We start from the raw sequence: 15,402 nt of genomic DNA on the forward strand, positions 1-15,402 counted from the left end.
TAGTGAAAGTAGCGACAGTAAAAGTAGTCATTTTGCAGATTGGTCCATTTCAGAATAATATGATACGTTTTATAATGATTGATCATGAAAGTGTTCTCAAAGCTGGTAAAGGTGCAGCTAGTTTGAATGACTTTGTATACTGCAGGGTAGCTTTTGGATTTACTCCAGGTCGAACTAAAGTCTGATTTAACACTTGATTATATTTCACATCATTCATCCACATCTGTAAAGTAACTAAAGGTATTACATACATGTAGTGGAGTAAAAGTACACCATTTACCTCTGAACTGTAGTGGAGTAGAAGTACAAAGTAGCAAAACATTGAAATACTTAAGTAAAGTACAAGTATCTCAAAATTGTGCCCAAGTATAGTACTTGTTGAGTTTATGAACTTAGTTACTTTACACCAGTGGCTATAAAGATAGAAAGACTAAGCCTTGCACAGAGGCCTGAAAATACATTTTCAAAATGCTCAACAGTGCTGCCAAAATTATAAACTGACTGCTACACAATTAAAATAAATGCTTTTTATATATTTCTATTAGATGTGACTCTATGGCGTTTCTGTTAATATTAACACTGCTGCTTTAGTTGTTCTGACTGCTAAAATCCTCTGTTATTCCTCATTTTAAAGCCGATATTCTGTGGGGTCAGGGGGCTCGGATCCTTGTCACCTTTTTCATACCTGATGAGTTTGCATCCCTGTTGTCAATTTGTTTGGTTATCTAGGCACAGCTGTGTGTGACTCCCTCTGGTACACTGGTATGTGTTTTCCTAATGTAGAGAGCATTGATTAATTAATAAACTACACACTGACTCTAGATCCTGACCAAATCCTTATTTTTTGATCAAATGTTTTTCAAAAAAATGTATTGTATATTATATAACAGCTGCAAATCACAGACCGGAGTCTCTGCTACTGTGGACCACGAAGGAGGGGATCATCATCCCCATCCCCAAAGACCCTGCATGGCATGGAAATCTCCTCCTCCTGGAACAATTCTACACCCAGCATATGCTCCCTGTGTTGACCAGTAGAGAGGAGGACATTTAAATAAACATACTCTTAACACCCTCGGACTCTGCGTTGTGTTTCGTATGTGTGATGGGGTGTTATGCAGAGGGGAGGAAAACAGGACACAGCAGATTGGGATTGTGGTGGAGATGCTGAGCAGTTATTTAATTGTTGCGTGTAATTATTATTATACTGTGTGCTTCTTAGTTATTCCATCTTTTGCTGTAACATGGATCTGTATGTAACTCTATATTTAATTGTTATCTACCACACTTCCTTCTACATCATACACCATCATTATACATGATGGTGTATATAGGATATGTATTTATTTGTATACATATCTAAATTGTATAATTTTATTTTTCGTATTTGGGATTTCTCTTTTGTCCACTCAAATACACTTGGCCCTTTCTCTTTTCCATGTGGAAAATGGCAGCTGCATATTCTGCTTTTCTCATCTGCTCCCTGTCTGCTCATCTACGATGAGAAAATTATATAATTAATTACTAATAATCATTTAAACCTGTTATTACCAATATTTCACAAATTCTTCATGTAAACTTAAGAGCACAGCTGTATGTTGAGTATGTCAGCTTTGCTTGGTTCATCTTACTGGGGGGGGGGGGGGGCTGCTACATGGATGTCGGTGCAGTCCACAATAATTTTGCAGCTGAAGGCAGAATGAATTTATTATTGACTCAGAATGAAGCACAACTTCATGTCATACAATACATTGACTTTATTTGTAATTGTGTAAAAAAAATATGAGCATTGATTAGCAAGCAGGACCTGGCAGGAACAGAGAATGGTGATGGATGGAGCTGGGAAGAGAGAAGAATAAAGAAAACAGATCAACTTTATTATCGGATATTAAAAATTCAATTTCAAAACAAGTTGCCGCTCCTACAGTTTTCTAGTGTGTAAAGATGATTTCACATGACCAATGCAAAATATCACACTCAATACATGTGTGTCTCTGAGGGGTGCATTGTGCCTTTGATGTATATAAATAATATACCAGAACCAAATACTATTACGTACAGTGGAAATCAGGTTACCAGAGCAGGTCAGACCAGTGTGCATGTTCCTCAGGGTCTCAGCAGTTACAGGTGAGGTAAAGAAAATAAAAGAGAAAAAGGTCAGTAACAACACTTTAAAGTAACAACACTGAATAATTATCTCTTTTAATAATTTTCTCTCAGTAATCACTCAACTACTGTCTTTCCAACAAACAGATTGACTCACTCTCACTATCATCACAATGAAACACGTCCAGAAGAATGTCATGCAAAGCTGCCTGCCTTCCTTCCTTCGACTCTCCCTGAACTGCCTGATCTTTTAATGGTCAATGTTAACCATTTGTGCAGATAGCATTAAGTAGAAAAGATCGCTGATACTAATGTGGCGTTAGCCTACCTCCCGCCCCCTTAGCACCTGGTGGAGGAAGGGGCGATAGGCTACTCTTCAAATGTTTCACAAAATACTTACCATCATGACTACTCTTACTGTTTAACATTTTGGTTTACTTCATGTTAAGGCTAATACAAATGACAAGGCTAAGTAATGTAATATAATGCTAACTAACATGCTCGCTACTAGCTAGGTAGCTAACTTGACTATGTTCCATGCAAAACATGTATATTACCTGATATGTTTGGTCCAACGACTCCTGGTCCTTTCATCAGACGGGAAGCGATAGAACGAGCAAGTGGTATGATCTCTTTTGTGATTACAACCTCGTACAAAGCACACAGGCATCTTGTAAAAGTGAATTTATTGGAGCAATCTCTTATATTTATTGGAGGGAATAAATCAGTCTTCTTCTTCCTCTTTGCTTTGCGAGTCACAACCAGTCTTGGAGCATTATCGCCTATGACATCACTTACGCGACCCAGAATGCATTTGGGATTTGTAGTCTTTCTAGTTGCGTATTATTCATAGTCTTATATTTCAGCATTTTTACGACAAACTGTGACTTTTTTTGCATGGAAATGATTGTTTAAGATTGACAAACATCATATGTGTCATTCGTGGCACAATTCAAACGGGATCAAAAGATAACTTTTCTCTCTCCATTGACTTCAATGTATAATTTTCCGCTTCCGGGGTCCCATGGAGGCTCCCGGAAGGGGAGGGACTTCGCCTCTCTATAGACAAGTTTACGCGCCAAAACACGGGTAGCGCCTAGGGTTGCCAACTGTCCCGTAAAATACGGGATTGTCCCGTTTTTGGAAACGTAAGTACCTGTCCCGTAATGAACTGATACGGGACGCACCTTGTCCCGTATTTTGGGGTGGTGGAAGAATGACCGCTCGTTATGGTGATTCTCAGTCATTCGCTCTCTTGAGGACTGCGTGCGCACCTCTCAGAGCCACACACACACAAGCAGGGGGGGCTATCTTGAGCTGTGGGAGCAGCAGCATGCACGCTCAGCTCATTGGTCAATACTCATAGTCATGCAGCAGAGGAGCCAATCACTATAACGTATCGTATCTTAGCAACCGTTTCACCTCCATGCTGCTCGTCCTGCCCAACATGGAAGATGCTGCCGACGACAAGCACAAACAAAACTACCTCCTCAGAGTCCGAAAGTGATGCAAAAAACAACTTTTCTCCTCCTCCTCCGCCGAAGAAAAAGACGAAAAGAAAGAGTTACTACAGAACTGAGTGGGAAAAAGAATACGTGTGGCTAGAAAGCGTAAGGGACGATGTGCACAAGGCAAATTGTACTGTCTGCCGCCGACAATTTTCAGTTAGTCACGGAGGACTAACTGACGTTAAACAACATGCTGCAGGTGAAAACCACATGAAAACAGAGAAGCAAAGGAGAAGCCAGGGAGCCTTGACACAGTTCCTCGTTCGTCCAGCAACTCCAGAGGCTAACTTGGTATGTCAAATAAGGATGTTAATTTTGTATATGAATTTAAATTAAACCTACATTTACAAACATTTTGTTTGGTCAATTTCATACTGCTAAATGTTCAATGTAATTAAGTACCCCAACACTGATACACTGTGATATTTTTTAAACAATATATGATCAACTTAATCATATAATGATGCAAGTAGATGTAATGACTAATATTTATTCATAATCAGAGGTGGTAGAGTAGCCAAAAGTGTACTCAAGTAAGAGTATTGTTGTTTTAAAACAATATTACTCAAGTAAAAGTAAGAAGTATTTTTCATTAAAACTACTATTCACCTCCGGAGACCCAGAAATTAATTGTGTCCACTATAGAGGACACCAAGGGAAAGGAAGGACTGAAGGATGGAGGGAGGAGTGAAGGGAGGTCAGAAGGAGCTAGGGAAAGAAGGAAGGAAGGAGGAAGATTGAAGGAAGGAAATAAGCAAGTAAGGTAGGAAGGAAGGAGTGGAAGATGGAAAGAAGTAAGGAGGGAAAGAAGGAAAGAGGGGGAAGGATGGAAGTAAAGAAGGAATGAATGAAGTACAGATTTAAGAAAGGAAAGAAGCAAGGAGGGATGCTACTGAACTGAATTCCAGTTTCATCTCTATTCGCAGGCTCAACCTCTCCATGGATGAGCTCTTTGATGAGTGTGTTACGGCAAACAGCCTCCTCGATCACCTCACAAAGTCAAAGGATGATTGGGAGCTGAAGGGAACAGCTGAGAGGTGGGTAGCAGTTCTCAGGGGCCGGGCAGCTGACCTTCCAAACATTCTGGCTGTGGTGTCCTTTGTCCTCAGCATCCCTTCCTCTACTGGGTACGTGGAGAGGGTCTTTTCTTTGATGAAAAATAAATGGTCAGATGTGCGGAACAGATGCTCTGTTGAACTAATTAAGAGTGAGCTGATTGTCACTCTCAATTATGAAGAGTCTTGCTCAGAGTTTTACACTGCATCTCTGGTGGATAGACAACTCCTTGCTGCTGCAAAAGGCCAACAAAAATACAAGTGGAAGAAATAGGGTTGTGTGACATCGTCTCTGGTTGTTCCATAGGCAGTTTTGGGGTTTGCCAATAGTATTTTTTTTCTGCTTTAATGTGCACACACACACACACACACACACACACACACACACACACACACGCACACACACACACACACACACACACACACACACACACACACACACACACACACACACAGGTGGTGTGTTTTTCTTTAGTTTACGATTTTGCACTAATCTACTTTTTTCTTTCAAAGAGGCCAAATATGTTTGCACTACATCTCAAACACACTGTTTTTTGTTCAGAAGGTGTATATTTATGTTTTTTATTCAGAAGGTGTGTTTTGCACTAATCTATTTTTTCTTTCAAAGAGGCCAAATATGTTTGCACTACATCTCAAACACACAGTTTTTTGTTCAGAAGGTTTATATTTATGTGTTTTGTTCAGAAGGTGTATATTTATGTTTTTGTTCAGAAGGTGTGTTTTGCACTGATTTATTTAGTTATTTAAAGACAACTGTTTTGCACATTTGAAAAAATAAATGATTGAACGATAATCTGTTTCTCATGTCTCATGTCTATAACCTAACTATAACCTCACACTTTGGGTGTTTGACACAAAATTTAGACTGGAATTGAGGGGTTTAACCCAAAAATGGGGGGTTTTGCCGCGCTGCCAAGATGTGTCCCTTATTTGAAACTCTGGGAGTTGGCAACCCTAGTAGCGCCATAACCCTACACAAATGCACTTCATTTCCGCCGGAAGTCTTTTGCACAGCGTCTGTCGGTGTAAACCGGTGTAAACAGTCAGACGGGCACTGGTGTAAACACAGCGATTTCGATGCTAACAGTGATGCTAGCTTGGGAACACGATTCTACTTCTTTGACTGGAGATGGCGTTACTCTCCCCCACCCGAATTCAGTGCAAAACTGGGAGGATAACATGACGACGTGGCCCAGCATAACGTACAGCAACATTTGCTCCTACTTCGTTCAATCCATGGCAATAGATGGAAAAGCAATGGACAGTCTGAAGGCATATCATAAGGCTGCGCACATTCTACTTTGCCCACATGCTCCCGAAAATTGTTGACGATTTTGTTGAGGGAAGGTTACAGTTCTGCAGTAAATATCTCAGCATTTTAAAACCAAAATAAACTGCCTTATTTAGGTCATGCCCACAGGAGCCAACAGTTGTCTGTTGTTTACATAATGCACAATTTACATGATCTCTTTATGCTGTGCAATATATCATATGTGCCTGTACTGTTTGAGTGAAAATAAAGTTTGATGTAATTTAATTTCATTATTGCACTGTTATTGCATTATTGCATTTCATATGTTCCTTGGAGTGCTACAATTTCTTTTAACACAGTTCATCATTCATATTAAGCTCATACTGTACATAAATAACACTGAATTAATTAATTGTTGAGAGGAAACTAAAGAAATGGCTTCAACAAGAAAGATCACATGTTTAATCCTAACAGGTATTACAAATTAAAATATAAAAGCAGCCCACACAATTACATCACTATGAAAATATTCATATATAATATTAAAAAATACAATGCATGCAGTATTTGTTGTGTTTATCTGTATTTAATGAACAACATGGCTGGGTGCTGGGTGCTGGTTTGTGGTCGTAGCACTCTCTATCTAACCACTCGTTCAGGTGCTTTCTCGAGTGATTGCAACCAACTACCGCACACGTAGTTCCCGAACCACTTTTCTTCATGTTGTAATTGTTATATCCTCTTTGTCTCTGCGATATCAGTGCTTTGTCGTCACAACGGAGCTAGCTAGCAAAACAAACCCAGTCCGCCAAAACGGAAGTGCATTGCATCGAAGGGAGGAGTTCAGGATGTAGAGCGGAAACGGCTCAATAACTTGTGTATAGCAATGGTAAATCATTGTTAATAATTATTGTGAGGAATAATTAACATTAACATGTGATCAGACAGTCCTTCACATACAGTAAATTAATATGTATTCTGATTATTATTAATAATAATATTATCATTAAAGGTGAACCGTGCAATTATGTTATTCAGGAAGTTTGTATCAAACAAGTAGCCCTTCGTATTACTCAGTACCCTTGAAGTAGCCCTCGGTGACAAAAAGGTTGGTGACCCCTGGTCTAAAGTCAAGGATCTAGAACTGGTACTTAGTTTTAATGATACAGTCTGGTTATTATGCTGTTTGGAGGAGGCCTCACAGGTAAGATCACTAACTAGCTACAATTACATGTACCTTAGATTGACTTAAATGTATTAAACGTATAGTTAAGTGATATCAAAATATAAATAACTAATGTCATGGAAACATATTAATATTTGCTTGATTCCAGTGTTGAATTTAGCACAATTGCATACAAACGTTAAGGGATTTTAAGATTCTGAAGTACTATGCTAAAAACTCAATAACTTAGATTATTATTTATAGTTTTGCTGAATAGTTTCATGTCCGCTTACCTTAGAAACGTAAAATGCCACGGCAGTGTACATGATGGTGTATGATGTAGAAGGAAGTGTGGTGGATAACAAGTAAATACACCATCATTATACATGATGGTGTATATACAATGTAAAAAATGGCTGTGAAATCCAAAGTTATTTACAGTATTTGTGCACAGTAAATTACTGTATACCAATTTAGAGTATAATACCGTGTTTCGAACCAAAAATGACAGCAACTCTGGAGTTACTGTAGAAATAGCAGTAGTAACGTCCCAACTGTATAAAATCACAGTAACCAACAATGCACTGTAAAAGATCACAGTAACCTACAATGTACTGTAGAAGATCACAGTAATCTACAATGTACTGTAGATAATCACAGTAACCAACAATGTACTGTAGAACATCACAGTAACCAACAATGTACTGTAGAAGATCACAGTAACCTACAATGTACTGTAGAAGATCACAGTAACCAACAATGTACTGTAGAAGATCACAGTAACCTACAATGTACTGTCGAAGATCACAATAACCAACAATGTACTGTAGAAGATCACAGTAACCAACAATGTACTGTAGATAATCACAGTAACCTACAATGTACTGTAGAAGATCACAGTAACCAACAATGTACTGTAGATATTCACAGTAACTAACAATGTACTGTAGAACATCACAGTAACCAACAATGTACTGTAGATATTCACAGTAACCAACAATGTACTGTAGAACATCACAGTAACCAACAATGTACTGTAGAAAATCTCAGTAACCAACAATGTACTGTAGAAGATCACAGTAACCTACAATGTACTGTCGAAGATCACAATAACCAACAATGTACTGTAGAAGATCACAGTAACCAACAATGTACTGTAGATAATCACAGTAACCAACAATGTACTGTAGAAGATCACAGTAACCAACAATGTACTGTAGAAGATCAAAGTAACCTACAATGTACTGTCGAAGATCACAATAACCAACAATGTACTGTAGAAGATCACAGTAACCAACAATGTACTGTAGATAATCACAGTAACCTACAATGTACTGTAGAAGATCACAGTAACCAACAATGTACTGTAGATATTCACAGTAACCAACAATGTACTGTAGAACATCACAGTAACCAACAATATACTGTAGAACATCACAGTAACCAACAATGTACTGTAGATATTCACAGTAACCAACAATGTACTGTAGAACATCATAGTAACCAACAATGTACTGTAGAAGATCACAGTAACCTACAATGTACTGTAGAAGATCACAGTAACCAACAATGTACTGTGGATATTCACAGTAACCAACAATGTACTGTAGAACATCAGAGTAACCAACAATGTACTGTAGATATTCACAGTAACCAACAATGTACTGTAGAACATCACAGTAACCAACAATGTACTGTAGAAGATCACAGTAACCAACAATGTACTGTATATATTCACAGTAACCAACAATGTACTGTAGAAGATCACAGTAACCAACAATGTACTGTAGAAGATCACAGTAACCTACAATGTACTGTAGAAGATCACAGTAACCAACAATGTACTGTAAAAGATCACAGTAACCTACAATGTACTGTAGAAGATCACAGTAACCAACAATGTACTGTAGAAGATTACAGTAACCAACAATGTACTGTAGAAGATCACAGTAACCAAAAAGAAAGAACCAACCCAAAAACCCCATTTATAGCTAAAATATCTTAAATAAACCAACATATTTTTCTTAATATATATAATCTTGATGCAGTGTAATTACTAGTTTGGCTATACTAGATATTTTGTATACTTATTAGATATATATTTGCAGGAAATATGAAAAGTTAGAACGATTCTAAGGGCCCGCGATTGACAGGGGCCCAAACAATTTTAGAACATTAAGAAAAAAATGTTTGAGTAACCAATGTGATATCTTTTCATGGGGCCCAAAATCTCTGGCGGCGCCCCTGTATATTTGTAAGACCCTATGTCTTTGCAAACTGGAAGAACTACAAATGTGGTGCTGATTTATACAAAGAATGTGTGCATTGCTCCTTAAAAACGCAACACAGAGGAATAAAAATAGACAAAAGTAAGGTAATAATCATCATTTATATTATTTTTGTGGCGGCTCGAAAGTAGACGAGAATAGCCGATTGCAGCTGGGGGAGGTCTCAAAAAGCTTGCCTGAAGTCGGAAAGCTCGGAGTCGACTTGACTCGGTTTGCAATGGCAGGATTTGCGTTGCCGTTCTTCATTGCAGATGAACAATTATTATATCACTACAAATGAATAACTTAAGTGTCTGTTCATTTTAAAACAAATCAATACAAGGGGGGTTGAATCCTACATGTAAAAGACAGAATGACTTATTACTTTGCAAAACTACTTCCGTCAGTGGTCTTGACCAGTTTGCATTTATAAAGAGTGCACAAATGTGTTTAATCGTTAATGTCAGATATGTACTAAGTAAATACATTTGTTCCTGCTCAAGATTAGATTCAACTTTATTGTTATTGCACAGATTACAGGGACTGAGACAACGAAATGCAGTTTATCTTCTAACCAGGAGTGCAAAAAGCAGTAAAGTGAAAAGTAATGTACAGAATCTACAGAATAACATTTAGAATGAATTGAATGATGAATAAACAGTGAGGGGTATGAACAACAGGACACAGGAGTGGTTTAAATAAACAGGGTTTTTTATTTACCCAAAAGTCCACAGAAAACATCATAAACCAATCATTTCTAATAACTAGGCCTATAAAAGAGGTCAACAGAAAATGCTTCAAAGAAACATGACATCAACTTAACACTTAGGTGTTAACTCAACAAACTGACCTGCTACAATGAAAAACCAAGGAACCTATATAGTGGCTTGGCCAAACCAAGTTGAAACAAAGGGATAATTAATAGTAAACCCAAATCCCCCCTTTAACATGAAAGCAGGTGGTTTTTCCCAATCCGTCCCAATTGGCTCCTTGCAGTATTTATGAGCCCTCAGCGCTAGGCCACGCCCTTTGCTGAACCAGGAAGTAAACTCCCCCAGTGGACATGGTAACTCAAGAGACAAAGAAAGTAATTAATACAACAACAAAAAATTCAGTTAATTTATGTAACCCTAGCCAAAGTTTGACAGTCCGACGTCAGGCCGCTTAGTGAAAACGCAAGTTAAGCTAACTGTACTCGGCAAGCTTATCAAAATGTCTTACACGTGTAAGGTTTGTAAGTTTAGGACAGGGTCCATTCCTGCATGCATTTGGTTGTTTGTATTCAAAGTGTTTTCAAATATTGTGTATTATCTAAGAATAGTGATAATGTATTTGCCAAACAGTGCCTTTTGTTGTGTCTCGTCAAATGTGTTGGTTATGTTTATGTATTATGTCTGTCATTTCACGTTTAGTAAGGTTTTCATGTTTATTCACGTCATGATAGGTCTGTCTATTTATGTCATTCATCTCTAGTTAAGTCCCTGTGTTTCATGTCGTGTCTCGTTTTCCATTTCCTGTTTCATTTTCTACTTACCTCTTGTCTCTCATTTCAGGCCCTGTTACTTCCTCCCTTTTTGTGTTTTCCCGCCATCGTCAGTGTCTGCCCCGCCCCTGATTGTTTCCACCTGTTCCCACTCACCTCATGTTTAAATAGTCCTGTCTCCCCCCTATCCTGTGTCAGTTCATGTTTGTTCCCACATGTGGTCGTGCCAGGCCTCAGCAAAGAGTCTTGTCAGGTTTTGTTGTTTTGTTTTGTTTATTTTAGAGGGATTTTCTGTTCAATGACATTAAAAAGAAAATGTTTGTTACATTCAAGACTGTGTCTCTGGGTCGTGCATTTGGGTTCTCCAGTTTGTGTCGAGGTCGTGACACCTTTTCAACTACAGCACGTCTCTAAAATGGCTTGGCAGAAGAAATGGCTTCATATTCTTTGTGTTTTGTTATCGACACTGTTTTAAAAATGCAATCTCCATGTTTTTGGATATTAATATCGATTGTTTTATGGATGAAAATATGTATCATTTAGCACAAGAAAATACATGGTCTTGATACCGTTCAACAATTAAGAACACATTGTTAAAATGTATTGTTTGCTGTCTCCCTGCAGTTATTGGTGAGCTTTAACATTTTGTCAAGAATTTCTGGTAATCTGTAAATTACCAGCGTCACATTAAGTATACTATAATAAAAAATGTTACAGTTACGATACTGATACTGTAACTTCAAAATTATAGCATTAATTTAGTCGTTCTATTTTACAATTGAAACACTATTACCGTAAACAAAAATACAGTACTTTTTAAATGGCAGTGTTTTATTTCATAGTTAAAATACTATTAGGTTAAACAAAAATACAATGCTTAACAATTACTGTTTTATTCTACAGCTATAACACTACTGCTGTAACAAAAAATAAAGTAATTAAATATTACTGTGTTTCATTTTACAGTTAAAACACTATTACTGTAAACACAAATACAGTACTTGGAAGTTACTGTGTTTCATTTTACACTGTTACTGTAAATACAAACTTGTAAATACTGTGATTTCCTTTACAGTATTTAACTGGCAGCAATTGACAAGTTACTTACTGTAATTCATTTTACAGTATTTAACTGGCAGCAATTGACAAGTTACTTACTGTAATTCATTTTACGGTATTTAACTGGCAACACTTGACAAGTTACTTACTGTAATTCACTTTACAGTAAGTAACTGGCAACACTTGACAAGTTACTTACTGTAATTCATTTTACAGTATTTAACTGGCAACACTTGACAAGTTACTTACTGTAATTCATTTTACAGTATTTAACTGGCAGCAATTGACAAGTTACTTAATTCTGGAGCGTGCCGGGCTCGAGGCGACTTTAAAGGCAAACATCAGCGGCCGAAACCCTGAAATGCCTGCCCCCAACAGGGAATAAATCCACACCCAGGATTACCCCGAAAATAAAAAAGGAAAAATAAAAAATGAGTGCCTGAAGGAAGGACTGATTCAGCCCAGCTAGACACTCCCCTATCTAAAATCAGGAAGCTTTTAAACCACAATGTTTTTATTTGTTTGTTCTTTTTAAACAGCCAATGCTACCAAACCCAATATCAACACTAAACCGCAAACAGATACTCACTCTTTGTCTCAAATTATCCCGGACGAGCCCCCATTTGTTATGTTCCCTCCAAGTCTAGGGGTACCAAGGGGAGTAACAAAACACAAGGATGACCAAGCACGACAAAAAAAGAGAGAAAACCGATCTCTGAAGTAACGAGCAGGTCGTTTAATGACAAGACAGGAACACAGGCTCACCAGCCAACTTGCACAGAACACTAAATAATTGATATGTCTAGGAGCACATCTCCTATCAATCGGCAAGACACAGTTTGGTACACAGGCAGCCAGAGGAGGAAAAAGGAGACCTCACTGCAGTCTTCCCCCGGTCCTATATGGAGGCCCTGATTGGGAATTAGGAGCACCTGGGGAGAGGCTGCACCTGGGGACAATCAGGCTGCACCTGGGGAATCAGAGGGAGAGAGAGAAAGACACACACACACCTACACAAACACTATGGCACGTAACACCTGTTATTACCAATATTTCACAAATTCTTCATGTAAACTTAAGAGCACAGCTGTATGTTGAGTATGTCAACTTTGCTTGGTTCATCTTACTCGGGGGCAGCTACATGGATGTCGGTGCATTCCACAATAATTTAGCAGTTGAAGGCAGAATGAATTTATGAATGAAGCACAACTTCATGTCATACAATACATTGACTTTATTTGTAATTGTGTAAAAAGATATGAGCATTGATTCGCAAGCAGGACCTGCAGGACCAGAGAATGGTGATGGATGGAGCTGGGAAGAGAGAAGAATAAAGAAAACAGATCAACTTTATTATCGGATATTAAAAATTCAATTTCAAAACAAGTTGCCGCTCCTAAAGTTACACATGACCAATGCAAAATATCACACTCAATACATGTGTGTCTCTGGGGGGTGCATTGTGCCTTTGATGTATATAAATAATACCATAACCAAATACTATTACGTACAGTGGAAATCAGGTTGCGAGCAGAGCAGGTCAGTCCAGTGTGCATGTTCCTCAGGGTCTCAGCAGTTACAGGTGAGGTAAAGAATATAAAAGACAAAAAGGTCAGTAACAACACTTTAAAGTAACAACACTGAATAATTATCTCTTTTAATAATTTTCTCTCAGTAATCACTCAACTACTGTCTTTCCAACAAACAGATTGACTCACTCTCACTATCATCACAATGAAACACGTTCAGAAGAATGTCATGCAAAGCTGCCGGGAAGCGATAGAACGAGCAAAGTGGTATGATCACTTTTGTGATTACAACCTGGTACAAAGCACACAGGCATCTTGTAAAAGTGAATTTATTGGAGCAATCTCTTATATTTATTGGAGGGAATAAATCAGTTATGAGATCTTCTTCTTCTTCTTTGCTTTAATTGCGAGTTGCAACCACCAGTCTTGGAGCATTATCGCCTATGACATCACTTACGCGACCCAGAATGCGATTTGGGATTTGTAGTCTTTCTAGTCGCGTATTTTTCATAGTCTTATATTTCAACAGTTTTACGACAAACTGTGACTTTTTTTACATGGAAATGATTGTTTAAGATTGACAAACATCATGTGTGTCATTCGTGGCACAATTCAAACGGGATCAAAAGATAACTTTTATCTCTCCATTGACTTCAATGTATAATGTTCCGCTTCCGGGGTCCCATGGAGGCTCCCGGAAGGGGAGGGACTTCTCCTCTCTATTTGGAGCAGGCTGGAGTAGGCAGGAGTTGAACTCTGACGTAACTGTCGACCCGTTAGTGGCCGACTCCGCCTACTAAGGGCTTCTCGGCAACTCTGCAGAATCCTATGGGTGACGTCACGGACCCTACGTCCATTTATATATACAGTCTATGGTGTTGAGAGATGTATCCATAGATCTCTTAATGTTGCTCTCAAAGTGCACCAAATTGATGCTTTTAACTTCAACATTTAAAAATAAATGTTCTAGAGGAGGTTAGGTCCCCCCCCGCCCTCCAAGCTGGTCATCAAACTCAGAAACCTCGGGCTCAACAGCGCCCTCTGTAACTGGATCCTGAACTTCCTGACGGGCAGACCCCAGGCATTGCGGGTGGGAAACATCACATCCTCCACCCTGATCCTCAACATCGGAGCCCCTCAAGGCTGCGTGCTCAGCCCACTCCTCTACTGCCTGTTCACACACGACTGCATGGCCACACACAGCTCCAACACCATGGTGAAGTTTGCTGACGACACGACCGTCATCGGCCAGATCACCGACGGCGACGAGACGGTGTACAGAGAGGAGGTCGTAAACCTGACATCTTGGTGGCAGGATAAAAAGCTCCATCTCACAGTCAGCAAAACCAAGGAGCTGATTGTGGATTACAGGAAGCAGCAGGGAGAGGGACACGCCCCCATCGCCATTAATGGGACTACGGTGGAGAGAGTCAGCAGCTTCAGGTTCCTTGGGGTCCACATCACTGACCTGCCAGGACCTGACATGGACTCTTCACACCACCACCATCACCAAAAAAGCTCGACAGCGGCCCTTCTTCCTCCGCAGGCTGAGGAGGTTCAACATGGACTCCAGGATTCTCTGCAACTTCTGTAGGTGCACCATAGAGAAGATCCTGACCTTCTACAGGTGCACCATAGAGAGTATCCTGACTGACTGCATCACAGCCTGGTACGACAGCTGCACCGCCCTCAATCGTAAGGCTTTACAGAGGGTGGTGAAAACTGCACAGAAAATCACTAGGATGGAGCTGCCATCCATGGAGGATCTTTACTCCCAGCGGCTCAGGAAGAAAGCCCTCCGGATTATAAAAGACCCCCATCACCCCAACCACAAACTGTTCTGTATGCTGCCGTCTGGCAGGCGTTACTGCAGCAGGACTAAAACCACCAGACTCAGGGACAGTTTCATCCCACAGGCAATAAGACTGCTAAACACCTAAACTGTTGAAACAACATC

At 39.2% G+C, this 15,402-nt stretch overlaps 1 long non-coding RNA gene across 1 annotated transcript; it reads right to left on the reverse strand.

Annotated features, from left to right (window-relative positions):
• Positions 1–1,689: 1,689 nt before the first annotated feature.
• LOC307034638 lies at positions 1,690–3,168 on the reverse strand. The gene is made up of 2 exons (XR_013806953.1): positions 2,077–3,168; positions 1,690–1,839 (listed from the first exon to the last, which is right to left on the reverse strand). It is a non-coding gene; the product is annotated as an uncharacterized lncRNA (long non-coding RNA).
• Between the last annotated feature and the right edge of the window lie 12,234 nt (positions 3,169–15,402).

The sequence above is a fragment of the Notothenia rossii genome (assembly GCF_949606895.1).
Source record: "Notothenia rossii genome assembly, chromosome: 4".
In the NCBI taxonomy this organism is placed as follows: domain Eukaryota; kingdom Metazoa; phylum Chordata; class Actinopteri; order Perciformes; family Nototheniidae; genus Notothenia; species Notothenia rossii.